Genomic DNA, 20,462 nt, shown 5'->3' with positions numbered 1-20,462 from the left:
GAGTAGGACATTGGGGGATGATAGAGACTCAGAAGGCTCTGGCCGAGTTGGGAGAATTAGGTTGCCTATGGCTGTGCCTTGATCTAGCTCCTTGTTACTTCTCTCTCTGCATCCTGGCCACCATGAGATGAACACCTCTGCCCCCCTGCATGCTCTAACCACCATCATGTTGATGACCGACTGACTACAAGGCCACAGCACCTGAGTAAGCCAGTCAAGGCTCAAACCCCTAAAACCACGGACCCAAATGCACAATTCCTCCCTTTGAGTTGTTTATTTGAAATATTATACGAGAGGCTAACAACACAGCAACCGAAGCAATAGATACGCAGACAGCCTGATATACGAGAAAGGTACTGGAGTTATCGTGATACTGAGCAGAGCTGAAGGTGTAGCTGCTGGGAAAGCCGTGTGTTCTTCGTGAGGATGGTGTTCTTCAGCCTCAGCTACACCATCATGACCATGCGAGATCCAGATTCCTAAGGGAAAATCTGATGATTAGCAGGTCACATCCTGACCCTACCATTCATAAGCTGTGATCAGGACCATAGGTCCCATGGCTGTCACCTGTCTAAGACTGTGGTAAGGTCAGAGTCTATTCCCAAGGATCCTGAGAAATAGAAAGAGGAATAACGTATGTGAAATAGGAGTTTATTGCATGTTTCAAACAAGGCACATAGTTTCCCAAGAAGAGGTGGTATTTAACTTTAAAGTTTGTCGTTTGTAGCTTTCTAGAAAGTTCAGACATAGGAATACTTCTCGTCAACTGACTTCTGTAGAACAATGTCAGCTTGATGGATGCTGACCAAGGTACCAATGTCCAGTTCAGAACTTTCCCCGTGAGCCATAGCCTCGACAGCTTAGAAAATAAGGAGATTGGCTGCTGTAAAACCCTAATTATCTCTAGATAATTGCGCAGACATGATGACCGTGACTCAGTTCCAATCACTTGGAAAGTTTCATTTGCACAATTTTAAAACCTGTTTTAATTAGATCTTGGACAAAACAACGATAACCCTAAGGTAAAAATATGACCTGAAGAGAAGCACACTGATTCAAGGACGAGAAAGGCAGAGCTTGGCTTCCTGGCTCTCCTGGTTTAGATAAGGTTGTGTGTTTTAGGCTATTTTTTGTTGTTGTTGTTTTGTTTTTCGAGACAGGGTTTCTCTGTAGTTTTGGAGCCTGTCCTGGAACTAGCTCTTGTAGACCAGGCTGGCCTCAGACTCACAGAGATCTGCCTGCCTCTGCCTCGCGAGTGCTGGGATTAAAGGTGTGAGCCTCTACCACCCATCAAGGTTGTGTTTGTTATTTGTTGTGATGTGGTGCAAGATGGACCTTGGTGGGTGGGTCAAACCACTGCGGATGAAGAACAAGCATGCCCTGCAGACAGAACTTCTTTTATTCGGGAAAGAGAAGGATGAGTGGAGAGAGAAAAGGAGCTAAGAGCAGCCTCATGGGAAGAGCAAGAGAGAGAGAAGGCAGAGAGAGGCAGAGAGCCAATGAGAAAGAAAAAGAGAGAAAAGAAAGAGAAGAAGAGGGCCTAAGAGAGAGAAAGATGGCCGGGAGAGAGGGAAGGCTAAGAAGAGGAGGGAGTAGGCAGAGCTCGGACTTTTAAAGGGAGGGGCACAGTGCATGTGCACAGAGACCACATAGTAAGCCAAGATCCTGGATACTGCTGGCCGTGCATGCAGGGGTGACAGGCACTCTTCCAGGTCCCCAAGAGGCAGGACCTGGATGCTACCAGTGTTGCCATATTGGATATGACGATCGAGCTTGAGCTAGACATGTTCTAATGAAATGCACATGTGACTGAATAAGCGCTGTAAAACTAGAATCTCTTGACAGGTGTGCAAGGGCATAGAGACATTCATAATGTAAAGATCCCCCAAACATCCTACAGATATTTAAAGTTTGTTTTTGTTCTCACTCCAAAACAATGACAATAACCATTAAGATGGTGAACCATTCCTTGTGACTTCTGAAGCTGTTTCCTTGGGATTCCTGAATGCCCTTAGGTGGCCTCTCTTCTCATGACTGTTTTCCCCAGCCATGAGTCACTCAGACAAACTGGAGGGCAGAGAAGGACAGGTGGCCCAACCCCTAGCCTCTGGAGTTGTTCCTGTCTCAAGGGCAGAAGTTGTATGTGGTATTTGCATTCAGCTATCTGGATTGGAGATTGATTGAGGCAACTGGATTGATTGATTTCCCTTCAAATAAGAACATAAAACACTAGGTAAGCATAAATTTTGAACAAAGAGAGCCTTTGGGGGATTTTGAGATGTTACTTTTTTCTTTTGTATATATCTTTCATAGATATAGCAGATAAATATATTTATTTATTTATCTAAAATATAAAACTTAAATTCTTTAGTGGAACCCATTCCTAACACTGTGACATGGGATGCCAATGAAGAGTCTGTGAGTTATCTAGACTTTTTCTAAATTAGAATGACAGAGGTTTACTGGTTTTTTCTTAAGGACCCCTCTAGTGGTTGGGCGAAGGTGAAGTGCCTTTCATTCACCCCCCAAATCATGAGATGTAGGTGTTTTATGGTATGATTATAAATGTCCCATATAGTCTTGTGTATTTGAACTCTTGAACCCAACCTGGTGATGTTGTTTGGAAAGTTTGGCAATGAATTATTATGGAAAAATATCTCTTATTCTGAGAGACTAGAACTTTTCCTGGACCTTACAGCCATTGATAGTACACCTCGAAATCACTTAAAAGACTAACATCCTACTGTGAACTCAGTCAACTTGTTTAACCTGCCTTTAAAAGAACAATGTAACAACCAAATGTCATGCCTTGGGTTTCATTTCACTGTTTACTACCTAAGCTGATGCATAGCTGTAATCCTAAAATACGTACTCTTCCATGCCTCTGACCCAGACAGCATGTATGTATAAATATGGGTGTGCGTTGATGGACATTTGTTGAAAGCAGCAAATCAGTTTAAAGCAACCTCACAAAACAAATGTCCATCATAAATGCAGGGTACAACATAGATATAAGTTTATAAATCTCTTTATAGGGATGTTTATAGTACTCTTCATTATCTCGGTCCGTTGGGGTCAGTTGGAGCCAGAGACTTAATCCCTTGTAAAATGCTGTTAGAGCTCTCACGTATTCCTCCTTCCTTCCCCATGCTATGTTTTATGTGATGCTCCATCAACTCAAACCAAAAGACCCTTGTTAAGGACACACAGACATGGGTACAAACAAGGCAGCATTCAGGTGGCCACAAATTCAGACCCATACAGACAAGCAGAAACAGTAAGATACAAACACACACACACACACACACACACACACACACAGAGAGAGAGAGAGAGAGAGAGAGAGCGAATTTGAATTCTCTACTTCTTTACACACAGAAAAATAGAAGATTCTTTACACACAGAGAGAAGTAGAGAATTCAAATCCACAAGAAATGCTTTGATTTTCTTTAATGAGACACCAATGTCTTAATGGTGACTCTGAATCTATCATTAATGCACTCAAACCGACAGAAAGAAATTGTGGAACCTAGGAGGTGGACCTTGCTGGTGGAAGTGAGTCACTGGGGGCAGGCCTAAGGATTTGGAAGCCCACCCCATTCCTTTCCTTGAAGTCCAGGGAGTAAGTACCTTTTGTTACTCTGGAAGTTGGTAGACCGCTTCTCCATGAACCAGAGACAAAATTATGCCATCATCCTCTGCCAAACAAGTAAATATTGCATCCCCCTACTGTGTGTATGTCCGTGTGTGTGTCCGTGTGTGTGTCCGTGTGTGTGTGTGTGTGTGTGTGCACGTGTGCGCACGCGCACGCACATGCTCACTACTACAAACGGCCAGTGGTTCTCTCTTCTAAAGATTCTGATAAAAGAAGATGGGAGCATTGTAAATATTGCATGGGGTAGGAGCATGCCAGCTGCCAGGTCTGGCACAATGGTGAATGGGCTTTTGTTGGATCAGTGCTGAAGCAGCTCTTTGTCCTAGCTGAGGCTTAGTCTTGTTACAATTAACATGTTTCTTCACAGAAGCTGAAATATGGAAGATCATGGTGTAAAGAAAGACACAGGAGCGGTTTTTACAGCTCCAGCTTGTTAATTACAGTGTGACCTCTGAGAAGGCTGCGTTTAAACTGAGTTACTCTTCTTCATCTCTCCTGGCCATATGTTCTCTCTTTTCTCTTTATTCCAGAGCCTCGGTTCACTCTCCTCCCCTCGACACTTCTGCAGCATCTCCATCTCTACACATATGGCAGAAGAAAGTTGCCCCAGGCTTTTTATTCACATGCCCTTGGCATTCACACAGCAGGTTGTGAATGAAGGCTGAAGGGCTCCTACATTTCCCGGGAATGTTCAAAGAAGGACTTCCTGATCAGACAAGTTGAACCTGTTTCGTCTATGTGGACTCAATCCAAGAATTTCATAGAGACCTTAATGCCCACTAAGGAAAAGGAATCCAGTATTGAAAGCTTTGATGGGCAATTCGTGGGCATTACCCTTGCTGAAGATTCCCTGAAACCCTGGGAGATGGAGACTGTAAACGCATTTCCTATAGAACAAAAGGCTATCAGAGCAGTTGCGTAAACTCCACAGGTTTATACACCTGGGAATGGCAGGAGAATTTGAATATAGATGTGGTCATTCCCCAAGCGTGTGTTTGTACTGTCTTCCTCCTGCTCTACAAAGGCTTTCAAATTCCAGTTAATATCAGGATCGCTTGGATAAAAAATGCAAATTGCTCCTCTTTAGGCTTAAAAATGTTGATTCTGCAAAAGTAGAGGCAAGGTTTTTAAAGCTGCCTTCCTGGCAAGGAGATTCCCTGGGGATCCTGGCTCCAGATCCAACCAAATCCCTGCCCTGATTTCTCTAGGTCTTCCAGCTTGTTCTAGAAGGAACGGGCAAAAAGTGAGCACGTTTGTCTTAATGTTCTTTTCTACCTCAGTGGGAAAATCATCACGCCACCATGTTAGTCTCCCCATGTCTGGATTTTACTGTTCTGAGGCATTTTATTTCTTTAGACCTAATATGTAGAGAGTTTTGTAAAGAGGGAATGTTGCCTTTCTGGAAATTCTTCCTCAGTCCCTCTGAGATTATCACACGGGTCTGTCATTCCTTCTGCTAAGGTGGTGTATCACGTTTATTGATTTGAAAGGGCAGTGGATACAATCAGCCATATTTGGAAAAATATAGAAAATCATTTGATTTGTAGAAAAACTGAATAGACACACAGGATATTGCATTAAGTGGTGAAGTGCAGATAGACCAACGTCATGTGAGTTCTATGTGTGAGACTATACAACTCAGAAAAGCAGTGGGTGAAAGTGTGACCTCTAGAAGCTGGGGATGAAGAGCAAGTGTACAGGGAACTGGGGTGCTGATCAGTGGCCATGAAGTTAGTTAGGCAGGACATAAACAGAGATGAGTGTGGAGAAGCTGGTATAGCTGATAGCAATGTATCGTCTCATTCAGAAGAGCCAGGATTTGAGTGTTCTCAATATTACTAATGATACATTTTTGAGGTGGATTCTGATAAAGTGTCTACTGCACGTATTTGCTGTGTCTTATTCCAAAGTTGACTCCTTTGCTGTTAGCAAATCTTCTAAGAAGGAAAGCTCTTTGAAATATGTAATACTCCATTCTGAGGGACTCTGGGGAGCCCTGGATATGTGGGCATCCTAGAGTCCAGCGTGGGAGTGCCCCACTGGACTTTTACCCTTACACACGAATAAAAAAGCATCTATCTGATGCTCTGTTTATGTGTGTAAATAAGCCATGTGTGTTATGGTCTGAAATAAGTTTATACAATTTCTGCTTTGAGCGATATTGTCATTTGCTATTATTAACTTTTCAAAGACGTTTGGAAATGCGTCAAGTCTGCGACATATTGACTTAACAAGTATCTCAATGAATCCTTACAGTATTCAGAATTTTATAAAATTCTGGAAAACACAGGTTCACTGAATAATCCCAGAGATCAGTTTTCTGATCTCCAGGGAGTCTAGAAAAGTCTCTCTTCTCAATCAATACTCTAAAATGCTGCTTCCATAGAACAAAGAAAATGAACCACTGCTACATACAGCCTTGTAGGTGAGTCTCACACAAAAATGGTTGTAGGAGAGAAGCTGAATGTGAAGGAATGCCCACTCCTGGTCCCGTGTGTATGAAATTCTAAACCTGGCCAATCACTTTGCAGGGTTGGAAGCTGGAAAGCTGCCAAGCAGAAGATGGGACTTGTCTTCTCAAATCCCCATGGTCTGTTTTTAGGTACATTTACTGGTCATAAGAGCACGCTCAGAGTCTTGCTATTAACTTGCATACTAATTAATACTGATAATTGCTCTGATTGGTCCTCTCAGTGTAACAATCCAGGGATATTTTCAAAAATCCATTTCTATAAAATCTGTGTATAAAACTGTATTGACAGATTTAACAACACACTTGATAAACTTTGGCACTAAAAATAAGTGTGAAAAGAAACCTTCCAACATGGCAACCTCTGGAGAGTAGAAATGTGGTTGAGTTCATTTTTTATATTTTCATATACTGTCTAAATTTCACGGTGTAAGTATATAAAGCATATATATATAAAGTATATAAAGCATATATATATGGAGAGAGAGAGTGCGTGCATTTCAACCTACTGAGTTACTTAGAAAGTTCTGTTTTCCAACAAATTGACTTTATAAAGGTAGGCATAAATAAAAGATCCCATGCCAACAAATCCAGAAGCAGAAACCTGAGAGCAGCAACTAAACAGTTGTCACAACCAAAATGTGGCCTGGGAGTGCCAGACGTCTGCGCTGACTTTGCCCTTCAGAAGAGGTATTTCTCTAGTGCCACCTTTTATACTTGTGTTACTACATACATATGTGTTACTACATACATATGTGTTACTACATACATATGTGTTACTACATACAAAGCAAGGTTCATGGGACGAGATTTTAGCAAGTGAGGGAATGACCTTTTCATGGGCTTTAATAGCAGAATACAAATGTCCAGGGACCAAGTGATAAACAGAGTGAAAAATGAGACTTTGGTCAAAGCTCAGATATGCTGGATGTGCCTGGAAAAGCATCTTGTGGTCTTAAATACCTTTCATCCTTGTGACAATCAGAAAATTGGATAAAAATGCATGTGTGTCTGCAATCAGAATGTCAAAGGCCTTCTTTTATCATTTCCCCTTGAAGCTCCAGTACAGTAAAGACTTTTTAAAGGAGGATGCACATTTTATGTTAAGCACCCTGAAGCTCCCAACTAAAAGAACAATACACTTTCGGAACAGGGGAAGAGGATGAGATCCTCATGCCCTGATTTCTAACTCTTGTCCAGAGTCACTCCTTCTGGCAACATGGAGCAGCCCAGGAAAGCAGAGGGGCTTTGAGTGCAGGGAGCAAAGAGGTCATTGCTACCAAGGGTGACCAGAGGCGCACTACTTGTTTGCCTTTTGGAGAGTCTAACACTTGGATTGCTGTAGCTCACCACGCCTGTCTGTGCTCTATGCGCTACCATACAGTTCGTGAACCGGGCAAGGGGCTGGAGACTGAAACACACAAAGACTCACAGACAGAGACACAGGTCATTCTTAATGCCAGAATGCCCCCCTCCCTTTATTGTGTACCAAAGCCACCTTTATAGGGATCCTTAACTGATAGCCACGCCCCAGCCAAGCCCACCAGAAACCACTCCCCTGCCATCAGGAACTCCTGAGGGTCTCCTGCTCAGAACACCTGCAGCCTATCTCAGAGCAGAGGAAAACAAGTTGTTTACCAGAAATTCAGGATCTGGGAGTTCACAGTTCCCAACCGATTGCTATTGGTAAAAGAGCAATTATCCCCTCAAAAAAAATGATAATTCTTTGCTTGATATGGATTAGTCAATTGTATGTATACACAGCACATGCGCTCGTGCGCGTGAACACACACACACACACACACACACACACACACACACAATGACAGGGCATGCCAGTGAGACGCTACACTTCGAAGCCAATCCTGGTTCCTCCAGTTTCTATGGGTATGATGTCAATCGGTTTGTCTATCCTGGCTGAATCTCAAGTTGCTCATCTATAAACCTAGAGCGGTCGATTCTTTAGTTCTAGGATTATTTTAATCCCTTCTCTTCTTTACTATGGAACAGTTTAAACTTTCTTGTTAGGCATCATTGAAAGAAATCAAAGGAGTTTGTTTTATCTTTCAGACTTACAGGCATTGTCTTTTATAGCCTTGTGCTCACGGTTTCTGCAGTGTTCAACCTTCTAGGTGTCTTTCTTTTAGGTTTGCATAAACCACATGTTGAACTTAGTTTTTATTTCCTGACTATCATGAAATCTTCTTCTGAGGCTCAGTTGACCGTGGTGAGCATGTCCAGACTATAAGCCCTATAAAGACTCTCTCAGTAGAAGTTAGAGATGGGCTATTGGTGCACACCTGCGCTCAATTAATGTTGGGTATGAGTCTTCCTCATTTGATTTGGTTGACCTGGGGTCGTCGTCCCAATCAGTATAAAAATTAGAAGGAAGTATAAACAATGTAGCTTGGACAAATGTGGGGGTCTCTGGGGTCAGTGGTAATGCCCCATTGTATGGTGTTTTGTTGTTTTGTTTGTCTGGTTTAGAGGCAGGCCCCCATAGATGTCCTGGAGTTTAGTGTGCAGTTGAGTTCAAATTGATATAGATTCACCTGCCCCTACCTCTATCCTTACCCCCTACTGGGATTAAAGCTGTTCACTACCATACCTGACTTTAAATTCTTAACAGGTCATTTTCTCACAGCTCTCTGGATCTCTATTGGGTGCTTTTCCCATGGTTTCTGGGCTGGATCTACCCACTATACGCCTCACAATCTTACCACTAAGTATATTGTGCTTTGCTTAAACTAAAGTGGAGAACTTGGCCTTTCATATGTACTAAATGAACTAAACACATACAGGTGACTATGAAGTGTGTGTCTGCTGGGAGTGTAGAGGGATAAATACTCATGACAGAAACATTTATGAGTTGAAAATGTAAGGTTGAACGTCTGTATCTCGAGACTACAAAATTCCTTTAATTATTCTCCCTTATTTGGGTATCAGATATCAAAATTCAAGTCAAAACTTTTAGACTGGCTCAAATTCTACAGTTTTTAGTTTGAACAAAGATCCTTCCTTTTTCCTGTAAAGGGTAGGTCACTGCTCTCCTCCTTACATCCGAGTGAAAGGCGGGGGCTTTCCTTGTACATACAGATTCTTTTTCACTCAGCCAGGAAAGAATTGCTTCTCTGGGTCCTGCCCTTTGTCTTGCCTTCGCTAGAGAGGAACAGATTATAGGAGCTATAGCACACACAAGAGCCAGCCAGTCATTCTCAGGAGGACGGACTTGCTGCCCCGCTGCTAACGTGTAGGGTCAGAAGATAGTCTCACGCCTCCAGTTCTTTCAAAGTTCCCATCTTGTAGAAAGGCTTTGGTCTAAGGTCCTGCACTGTCTGGGGAAGCCTGAATTCAGTGACTGAGCAAGGCAGAGATTCAAAGGACAAGAGCTGTCTCTGAGATGTGAAACACTCTAAAGTGAGATGCTCTCCCAAGTGTCCACATGGCTTGGCTAACGCTATGCAGGTCCTACATCATTGACGTTTGCCCTGTCTGACCCACATCCTCTCCCTTTCTTTCCACCATATCCATTCCCAGTAAAAAATCTTTCACCATAAACTCTTCCTCAGACTCCGCTGCTGTGCAAATTAATCTGTGATAGAGAATTGGGCTCCCCTTAACACAAAAATAAGTCAATACTTATTTAATATATTTTAATAGCTGATACACACACACACACACACACACACACACACACACAGGTGCATGCATGTGTGTGTGTATGCCTGCCAGATGCAGTGGGGTGACATCAATAAAATTTATGCACCTCAGTTTCTTCCCTATGCTACTCAAGATTTTTTTATATGGAACAAATACAGAAAACAAATGAACATGGCTAGAAAAACAAGATGTATCTTGTGTTGTAGTTGATTAGTTAATATTTTCATGCCCTCCACAAGTCGACCTACAAGTCCTTTTATGACCTCTGTAGTTAATTTTCTCTGGGATCTCTGAATAGAACCTGCTTATAAAACATCAGGCAGGCACCGTCACTGGGTTTTCCTTTAGGTCAGGGAGCTTCCTCTTCTCTTCCTCATTCTCAATTAAGAAAGTCATCTGGACTGCAGCTTTCTCGTTTTAGACATCCCCTCTGGCAATCTATTTTGGAAATGTAATTGAAAACACTGAAGATGCCGAGAAAGACGCCAAGATAGCTTAGTCAAGACTTCCAGAACACCGTTTCATAGGACAGGAGGTGAGGATTCTTTCCTACTGAGTCCAGCTCTGGCAGGGCTTAGTCAGGGTAAGGCAGAGGATGTTGGAGTTTGGAAGCTCGGGCCTAGGGCAGGGAGAAAACTGGTTATTGCACCAGTAGCTTTCACTCTGCAGTTTTTTTTTTTAACTTCCCCAAACACTTTTATATTGAGCTAGCTTTTGTCTCTTGGGACTTGGACAGGCTCTAAAAAGAACACATGCAGATTGCTTGTGCATTTTCTCATTAAGTATTATCTTTCTAAGCTCCCTGATGGCAAATTAGCCAGGCCTGAAGAGTTATTATTGCATCTAAGCCACCATATATGCTTTGGGATTATGATGTAAGAGAAGTTTTAACCCCTTCCTAAGGGTAAGGGTTCCTAGAATTTTAGAAAATTCTCATCTAGACATTGTTTGCAATGAAAATATAATGGTAGGTAGTTAACAGCTACTAAATACTCACAATGAGCTAAATGCTATGCCTAACATAATTACATACCGTGTTATTTAAATTCTCATAAGAACCCTAATAGACAGGTGTTTCCATTTTACAGAAAATCAAACTAAGGATTAAGTGGGTTAAACAATCTGCCTTAGAAACAAATCACCAACCCATTCAAACCCAGTGTCATACATTGTTACACCACTTTATGTTCAAAATAAAGTAATACCCCGTTCATTTGGAAGCTACCAACAGTTTAATATATTCGTCCCACAATCAATAGCTTTCGGCATGAATTTATGCATCATTTCCGATACTGCTCCAATCAGCCTCTGTGTCTAGTCTGCTTTACATCAATCTCTAGATGATCCATATGCTCACAAATCTTGTGAACTTCTGGGGGAAGGAAAGGAAAGCAAAGATAAAGGCCTTGACTGTGGTAAAGTCAGTTGATCAGCAGATCTCAGTATTTATTGGAGTTTGTGACCCTGATTGCTAGCATCTTCCCTGTGCTTTATGGAGGAGAGTCTGAAAAGTGATAAAGGATTGCTCATTTCCCAAAGTATTATGGAATAGAACTATTCATAGCTCAGTGTGCTATTTGGAGAAGAGCTAAATTTATCTCAATGGCTATCAGGAGATGTATGGTCTCTCTCTTATTAGTATCAGTGCATATAGGGAAAAGTCAGTCTCTTGTGTAATTACACTGTAAGGAGTATTTTTTCATTTGGTGGTTCCAGTCACTGCCAATGAACTCCACCTTTCAGGGGATAATGTTGTCTATCTATGCACAGAAATACATCTCTAACTCACATAGTTCCCGTCTCTGGTTGCCAGTAGGCAGATAATGGTTGCAAGGGAACTGAGGTCACTTTGTATAATGGTATAGTCACTAGTAAGGGGCCATGCTCCTGTAAATTTGTGCTCCTGCAGACAACTCACCAGGCTTTACATATTTGAAAAACAAAAGGAAAAAAAACTGATGGAGCTAATTTGGAACAAGAAGGGGAATGAACAGAAGGGCAGGGGACAAGAAACAGTAAGGAAAGCGAAGTGACATATACATGCATAAAAATACAGTGAGCCTCGTTATTATGTATACTTAACATAAGCTAATAAAAACATTACATTTTAAATAAAATGGACAAGACATAAGGAGAAATGCATTCATAGGAATTATATTAGAAGTACAGATTCTAGTTGGTTAATTGGTTGATTAAGAATTCTCAGCTTTGACCAATCAGGTTATTTTATCTGGGTAGTTTCCCACACATTGTAGGCAAATAGTCTAATTTCTCCAGGCCTCCTTTTCACCTGCTGTTTTGAGTCAGGATCTTGGGAAGTTTTCCATCCTGGTCTTCAACTTATTCTATATCCCATGTTGACCTTGAAATTGTAATCCTCCATCCTCAACCTAAGTTGCCAGAATTAGTGACACCAAGCCCAGCTTTGTCTGAGATGTTTAGGCACCATATATCTCTCCTTGTAACTAAAGCTTAAGTTTGGAATCAAGGAATAAGCACAATTTGTAAGAAACAAGATGCAAAGAAAGTCTACCTGGTAAAGAAAAGCAAGAAATAATGCATTACAATGGGGAAGTGACCATGGAAAGCAGAAGAAGAAGTTAAGATTCATATAGCATGACCCTAATCTTTGGGCCTTTGTTTTAGTTGGCCTTCTGTTACTCTGAGTTCCCGAGATAATCAGCTAATAGACAGAAAGCTTTATTTTGGCTCACAGCTCAGAGCTGTCACTCTACGATCAACTTTGAGCAAGGCATTGCATCTTGATGCAGTGCAGCAGAGAAAAACTACTAATCACGTGATAGGAAAATGAGGAAGGGGGAATGGAGAAGGGCACTGGGTCTCACTGTGTGTCCTTCCGCATTATATTCTATGCTTCGTGAGTTTCTGCTGTGTTGCTTATGTTGTCAACGTGACTTGGCCAAGTTGAGGAGGAGGAGCCAGTGCTCTTCACCACTGAGTCATCTCTCCAGCCCTCTTGTCGGGTAGTCCATCACAGCAAGATGAAAACTACGTAATGGGTATGACTCCCTTAAGCAGAAGTCAATAAAATCTCTGCTCCCTCCAACTTTGGCTACATGTGCTGTCAGAATGAGCACCCACTATGTCCTTTAACAGAGTGTCCACAATCACCCAGTGTCCCCTTTAAGGGAGTATCCTCAATCACCCAGTATTCCATTTAAGGGAGTATCCACAGTCACCCACTATCCCCTTTAAGGGAGTACTCACAATCACCAGTATCCCCTTTAAGGGAGTATCCACAATCACCCAGTATCCCCTTTAAGGGAATACCCACAATCATTCAACACTCCCCATCAAGTCCCACCACCTTCCAATAGTGTCACACTCAACACCAGACCTTTCCCAGAAACTTTTGGAGAATGTTAAGACAAAACCCAGAGTATTCATTGAGTCCTTGATCAGGACATGTCTGGAGTATTCAGCTCAGTTCATTATATATCGAGCACCTGTTCTGCTCTGCCCTGTTCTAGAGACCGTGGTGTGTACCAGATACAAGCATTACAAATAAATGCAGGCTGTGCGCTCCATGTAGTCACCTTCTGTGATGGATAGTCATGGCTGTCAACTTGACCATGTCTGGAATTTACTAAAACTCAAATAGTTAGGCACACCTGTGAGGGATTTTTTTTCTTAATTAAGTCATTTGAAGTGGGCGGCCCACTTGGGGCAGAAAGGGTTAAAGAAATGCAGTCTTAGAGGCTCCTAAACAATGAACAATGTAGCACTTCAGAAAGATCCTATTGCTGGGGCAGTATGGCCATGCTAGTCACAAAATAAGAAAGGATGAAGGCAGAAATTGTGTTAACTGCAGCGTCAGGAAGCAGTAATACAAGTAGTAAATATTACAGAACTATCTACTTCTCTTTGAACTCTTTGACCAGAATAATGACGAATTTCACGTTTATGTTCTTGAGTAACTCAATAATGGCGGAATGTTTGTTTTCTATCTTTGTCCTGTGTCCCTAATTTTAAAATGCTTTCATTGTAATGTGCGAAATCTCTTGACAAGTGGCCTCCAATCATGTGGTCATTTCGAGTAGGCTGACTACAATGTTAAAATAGGTGTGTGATGATCTGGAATCGGCACAGGAAAATAGAAGACATTACCACGTACCTGAGGATGAGTGCAGGCTCCAATTATGGCAGAAATGAGAGCACGCCTGGACTCACATAAGAATTAACCTGGGTGGTTGTAAGAAATGCAGGCCCTTACCTCATCCCTACCTGTGTCTCAAGCTTCCTGCTTCTTCCTTGAGATGGCAGCATCTGCAATTTTAACAGAACCCTTGATGAATTTGTAACGCCCAAGAGAACTGAATAATGAGCCTGGCTGACCTTGGCAAAAAAAAATGTGTTGCCTTTTAATGTGAGATGTTAGAAGAATACAACCAGTCAAACTAATACTATTAAACACACGAGATGGGTGCCTGCCTCCCGCTAATTTATATTCTCAGCAAGTTAAATGGTCAGGTCTTGGAATACATCTTTTTCCAAGATCATTAGTCCAAACTCATGTTGTAAAGATTTGTTTCTGGCAAGGTACACAGTACATAAACATCATTAATAACTCAAAAGTAATTGCAGCAGTTTTTGTCTGTGTATTTCATGTGTTGCATATTTGTGGTCCACGTGATAAAGGAAATACACGTGTACATATGTCTGAGGGTGTGTTGAGGCCAAAGATTGATGCTAGGTATCCTGTATTTTCCCTCTCTACCTTACTTTTTGAGACACACTATTTCACTGAATCCGGGGCTCGCTGATTCTCTAGACTTCCTAGCTTATCAGCTCTGAGGATCACCATCACCTCTGCCTTCTAAAACACTGGGGTGGAAGATTCACACAACCACACCCAGCTTTTCTGTGGGTGCTGGGGGTGCAAACCCAGGTACCTATGCTCACAGAACAGGCATGGTACTGACATTTCTGTTTCCCATCAATGTGTTTAATAGCCACTGTCTCGCTTAGTTATGAGAAGTGTGTGATAAAAACTCGCTTTCTGCGTCTAGATAGAAAACTGGCTAGAGCAGGTCTTGCTGGCCCTGGTGTGCAGGCAGCAGAAACACTGATGTACAGGTCTGTGACATCTATAAAAAAGCACAGGTAGGAATCATAATTTCTCCCAGGGATGAGCGGCCTTTCAAGGCATGAAGGCCTGGGGTGCTTAAGCCTGGATAACATTAGAATCAGCCTTGGTGCCTTAAAACGCAAGTCATTCTCCAGACCTAGGCAGGGAACCATTGTCAGTATTATTTCAAAGGTCCTCAATGTGCACCCACGTTTGGGAAGCCGTGGTAGAAATTTGACGGGTGTGGGGTCACATATCTTTAATTTCAGTACTTAGGAGGTAGAGGAAGGCGGATGAGTTTGAGGACAGACTGGTCTACAAGGTGAGTTACCAGACAAACAGGCTATGTCGAGAGATCCTGTCAAATAGAAAAAGAAAAAGAAAGAATAAAACATAAATGAAAAATGGAAGGAAGAAGGGAGGGAAGGAAGGAGGGAGGGAGGGAGGGAGGGAAGGAAGGAGGGATAGAAGAAGGAAGGGAGAAAGACAAAACCATGGTAGAGTAGAAATTTTGTGCCAGAAGAGGATTTACTGTGAAGCAAAGGAAGAAGCTTAAATGCTTAAGAATACCCAGTTTTCACAGGAATTGATTGTGAAGACCTATATTCACATTTGAATCTGTGGTTGATTATCTCCATGGAGGTTTCTGGAGAAACCTGTACAGCTGGAGTCCTGTACAGAGCTTTATTGGAAAGACAGGGGAAGAAGAGCTGGATACAGTAGAAAAAACTTAGACTCGTGCAAGTCAGACACTTAAGAAGAAGAGGAAAATCAGGTTGGGGACGATTTTTATTGGTGCCTATTGCTATAATAAATACTATGACCAGGAAGGGAGAAGCAGGGATGGGAGCAGAGAAAAATGTAAAGCTCAATAAAAATCAACATAATAAATAAATAAATAAATAAATAAGTAAATGAATAAATACTATTGACCAAAAGCAACTTTTTGGGGGGAGGGGGAAGTTGTTTGGCATGTAGATCCCTGGTCACAGTCCGTTGAAGGAAGAAGTCAAAGCAAATATTCGAGGCAGAAACCTGGAGGAAGGAACTGAAGAAGGAGTATTGCTCACTCAGGACTTGCTACTCCTGGCTAGATCAAAACAAACAAACAAACAAACAAACAAACAAACAAAAACAAGCAAGCAGGACGTCAAATAAGAGTATCCTGCCATACTGAAGTTTCAGGAAGGTCTTGGGGACGCCAGTGTGGCATCCATGGAGAAAGCAACACATTAGGAAGGTGCTGTATCAAGGACAAAAATGAGGTCTGGAACCCTTTCCTGTGCCTATCCTTTGCTAAAACAGCAGAGGGCAGGCGCCGTGAAGCTACCTGTCCTGTAGCTGGAGGTTGTCAACCCTCCACAATCCAGGCAGCGATTTCTTTGAGTGACTCACCTCCATGGCCCCCCATCTTTATCTATCTTAATACCCCCAAACCTGCCTTATAGGTAGCTGAATTGAAAAGGGAGGGCATTAATCTGACCACACCAAGATTAGACTTGAAAGCCTCCAAAAACAATTCAGGCTGTGTTGTAAAGCTTCATTTAAAAAGAACCATGGAAAAAGCATGGTTGTGTATGCAAGAGTTTTCTCCAGAGCAGATCAACACTGAGTGGGTAAATACCAGCAAGGCTGTGATCCATCTGCCACCCAGTTGTCTGCAGGGACGTGCTAGTTAGAAAGGCAAGTGAAATGTGGGTGTCCATTGAGGTGGTCACACAGTTTGTGTTAGGCACTGTGTTCAGAAAAGAAGACCCAGTCACTGGAGACTGAATTTGAATGAGGAACAATAGATCTAAATCCAGTGCAGTGTGTAAATGGTTAGAATTATCACCGCTCCTAATAAACGTATATGATGGATGCAGAGGCAATACCATGATAAAAATCATAAAATTCATAGTAATAGTAATGTAGTAATTGTAATAGTTGGGAGTGACTTGGGAGTGGCTTTGTGTATGGTCTTTAGAAAAATCCTCAATGATGTAGACAATGTTTAAATGGAGGCTTGAACTTGGAGGAACCCTTAATTTACTGTAAGGTCTGGTGTTCAGGGTCATACAATGGTGTAGAGAAGGCAGAAGGTTGGAATACTCTGTAGTCCAGAGCAAGGCATATGAACGGTGTTTTTAATGCTATGGCATATGAACTGTGCTTCAAAACACCAGGCCTCACTCCTGCCAGTAAACTGTATTTTTATATGTTAGTAACCTCTATCTCCACTCTCCTCCCCGGCCTCTAGTAATCACTATTCTCTTCTCTTCCTTTAGAAGACCAAAGTTTATTTTGAGAAGTGTTCTGAATACATACATTGTGGAAAGTATAGACTCTGGATTGTGTAATGCACAGGTGGGGGACGGGTAGTGGGAGTCGATCTCCACATGCAAAAGAATGGCAATAGAGTCTCTCTCTCTCTCTCCTTCCTTCTTCCCTACCTGCCCTGTCTTGTCTTTGTGTATGTGCACATACATATATAATATCCATCCATATACATATATATATATATACATATATATATTTGCACATGCATGAGTGCACACACACACACACACATACACACACACAGATCAAAGATCTCACAATAAAATTTGAAGCTGAAACTTCTAGAAAACTAATGTAGAGAAAAACCTTTAAAGCCATCAGACTAGTAATAATCTGAGAGTCAGATGTCAAGGACACAAAAGCAAAAATAACCAAATTGGGTTATATAAAACTTAGAATGTCCTGTGTAGAAAAGGAAACTATAAACAGAATGAGGAGGTGACAAACTAACAAATGGGGACAAAAAACATTCGCTAGCTCTTCATCTGGCGTAAGATTAATCTCTCAAGTACACAAAGAACCCAAGCAAACAGATAAAATCCTGATATGTAAGGAACATAAATAAGGGCTGGAGAAATGGTTCAGTTAGTAAAGTGTTGCCAAGGATGCATAAGTTCAGTCCCCAGGATCCTTGAGGAAAAACTGGGCATGGTGATTCCTGCTATAACCCCAAGAGTAGGGAGGCAGAGACAGGTGGACCCCTGGGGCCCAACATGCTTGTTGAGTCCCAGGCCAACTGAGAGACACTGTTTCAAAAATCAAGACAGGCAGGAAACCTGAGGTTAACCCTGGACCTCTACCATTTGTACACCTGTATATGTGTACACTCAGTCATGTACATGCACACACACACACACACACACAAACACACACACACACACACACACACACACACACACTCGCACATACACAGAATTCCTCCAAAGAACTCATCGTCTAAAAGTCTATATCTAAAATATAAAGGGCCAGAAATACCATGAGGCCTTTAACAATTTAACAAACAACAGCAAAGAAAATGGAAACGGCTCTGAGCCATTGTTGCACAGAGTAAGTTCGCCCTGCACGCAAACTCACCCCGTTTCAGGATGAACTTCGGTGCACCTTCGGTATGGGCTGGTTTATGAGACAGCTAGAGGCATTCACAGCAGTGGCGTGGCTGGCGTGAGCCTGAGTCTCTCCTAGCCCGTGCTTTTCCTGTTGATTACCCCTGTATTGATTTCCTGTCGTTACTTCCACTCATCTCTCCTTTGCTCCGCAGCTGGCCACAGTGAAAGCCCCTCTTCTTCCATGCATTAAATTTCATTCTGTTGGCAATCAATTGAATCAAATATAACTACGAGAGACACCCTTTGGACAGCCCTGAGACCGTGCTCAAGTCTTGGTTTGCAGTAGAACTCCATAGGAGTTGAGAATATTTAGATGATGAAATGTCAGACAAGATAGAATCCCTGCAAATGATGAACCAGATCTCCTCCAAACATAGAGCCAAGCCTCTGTGACAGTGCTGAACAGTGACCTCAAGACAAGAGCAGAAGTCCCTTCTCTCACCCATCTGCCACTCAACAAACTCAGAAGGCAGTCAGAATAACTGTAGTTTAATTTTGGGCTTTGCAGCAGACTTTGTCTTGGAGGTGATATTTAAATTGAGACCCGAAGGATGCTGGCCTGGCATCACAGCACAGTGAAGCGAGGGGACAGGCCTTCCAAACAGAAACAGGAGAGGGAGAGAGAACTTGGTGCATTCGATGACCTGAGATGAAGCCAGTAGATGTTTCTGCAGGAGGACTCAGAGGAGATACAAGAAGCCAAAAGTCAGACCATGGAGGCAGACCAGGGTAGAGTAACCTAGGCTGCAGTGAAACATGAATAATGCTAATACAAGTCTACACTAAACAGTTGCCCCAGACAGACTGGGCTGCGCATGAGCTACCATGAGCACAAAGAAGAGGAATGCCTATTATTTTGCCGTTGTTGAGGTTGGGGCTCTATTGTGTAGCAAGGTTGGCCACAGCAACAATTCCCCTGCCTCAACCTCCTGAATTTAAGATGTGCTCTGTGATCCAGTTCTCGGTGACAAAGAAAATACAGGCTAAAGAAATCAAGCATTAGGTAGGGAGGTGGATTGGAGACAAGCTAAAGGAAAAGGCTCACCAGGCTAATTCTAAAATGGAGGCCACACGTTCCATCCTGCCCACGGAACCCAGGGCATCCATTTTAATCCTGGGGCATTTCCAAACTGTCAGTGTTCCTTTGGTGAATGCTGAATTGGGATAAAGCCTAGAATTTTTGACGCTTTGAAGAATAGCAAGTAAACAGTAAAATAAGACATATTGTGGGTGTAGGAGGTGAAGACCTGTGGTTTGAGCTTAAGTTCAATGTTCTTAACTTAGGGTTCAAATTTCAAATGCTAGGTGTATTTGACCAATGACTTCATAGCCCGCTGTCTGGGATCATAGGCTCTTACCTGTTTCCTCATGTACTCCAGTCTTAGATAGCCAGGGTATGCTGATACGTATTAGTTAAAAGGGTGACATTGCTACTTTGGCGGAATGCTCCCAGCTGTCCCTCCAGGAATGTCAAATGAAGATTGCTCTGACTCTACTTCTTTGTTCAGGCAATGGCAGAGATGGAAAGGGAGAAAGGATGAACTCTTTAGTGCAATCAACCCTTTTCTCTCCGTGAAACTGAGCTGTCCTTCCGGCTTCCGTATCCTCCCGACCCCGTCTCAGAAGCTTAGCTCTGATCACTTCTGCCTCCCCTTCCTGGGTACCTGTGACATTCCCCCATCCTGATTTCTCCTGCACAGTGTTGAGGATGATTAAATTGGCCAGCTCGAGCTTGCATCTGAGGAGGTGGCTGAACTTCCCTCATGGGCAACCCCGCTTCCGATGTGAGCATTCAGCCAGTTTATATGCTCGGGGTACTGCATTGCACTATAGCTGGGGTTCTCAGAAGCAGTTGGTCCCGGAGTCCTGTGTTCTGAATGCCAAGCTCACAAAAACTAAGAGAGGAAACGAAGCTGTGGGCAATGTGTCCTTCTCCTGGGGCTTCCTGCGCTGGGCCAGGTTCCAAGCATTTCAGTAAAATCTCTGCATGATCTACGGCTCCTGGAAAGGCCCAGTAAGGACAAGACTATAAAAATGTTTTTAAAAAAATACATAATATAAAAAGTCTGGTCTGGTTGTCTGGGTTTCTGGAGGCTCTGTCTGTGCCTACCAGCTTTTACCTGAGTTCCCTGAAGCCAATGATACAGACAGAGAGCCTCTCAA

Source organism: Myodes glareolus, chromosome 5 (genome assembly GCF_982192425.1).
Source record: "Myodes glareolus chromosome 5, mMyoGla1.1, whole genome shotgun sequence".
Taxonomy (NCBI): domain Eukaryota; kingdom Metazoa; phylum Chordata; class Mammalia; order Rodentia; family Cricetidae; genus Myodes; species Myodes glareolus.
Note: the sequence above shows the minus strand (reverse complement) of the source record.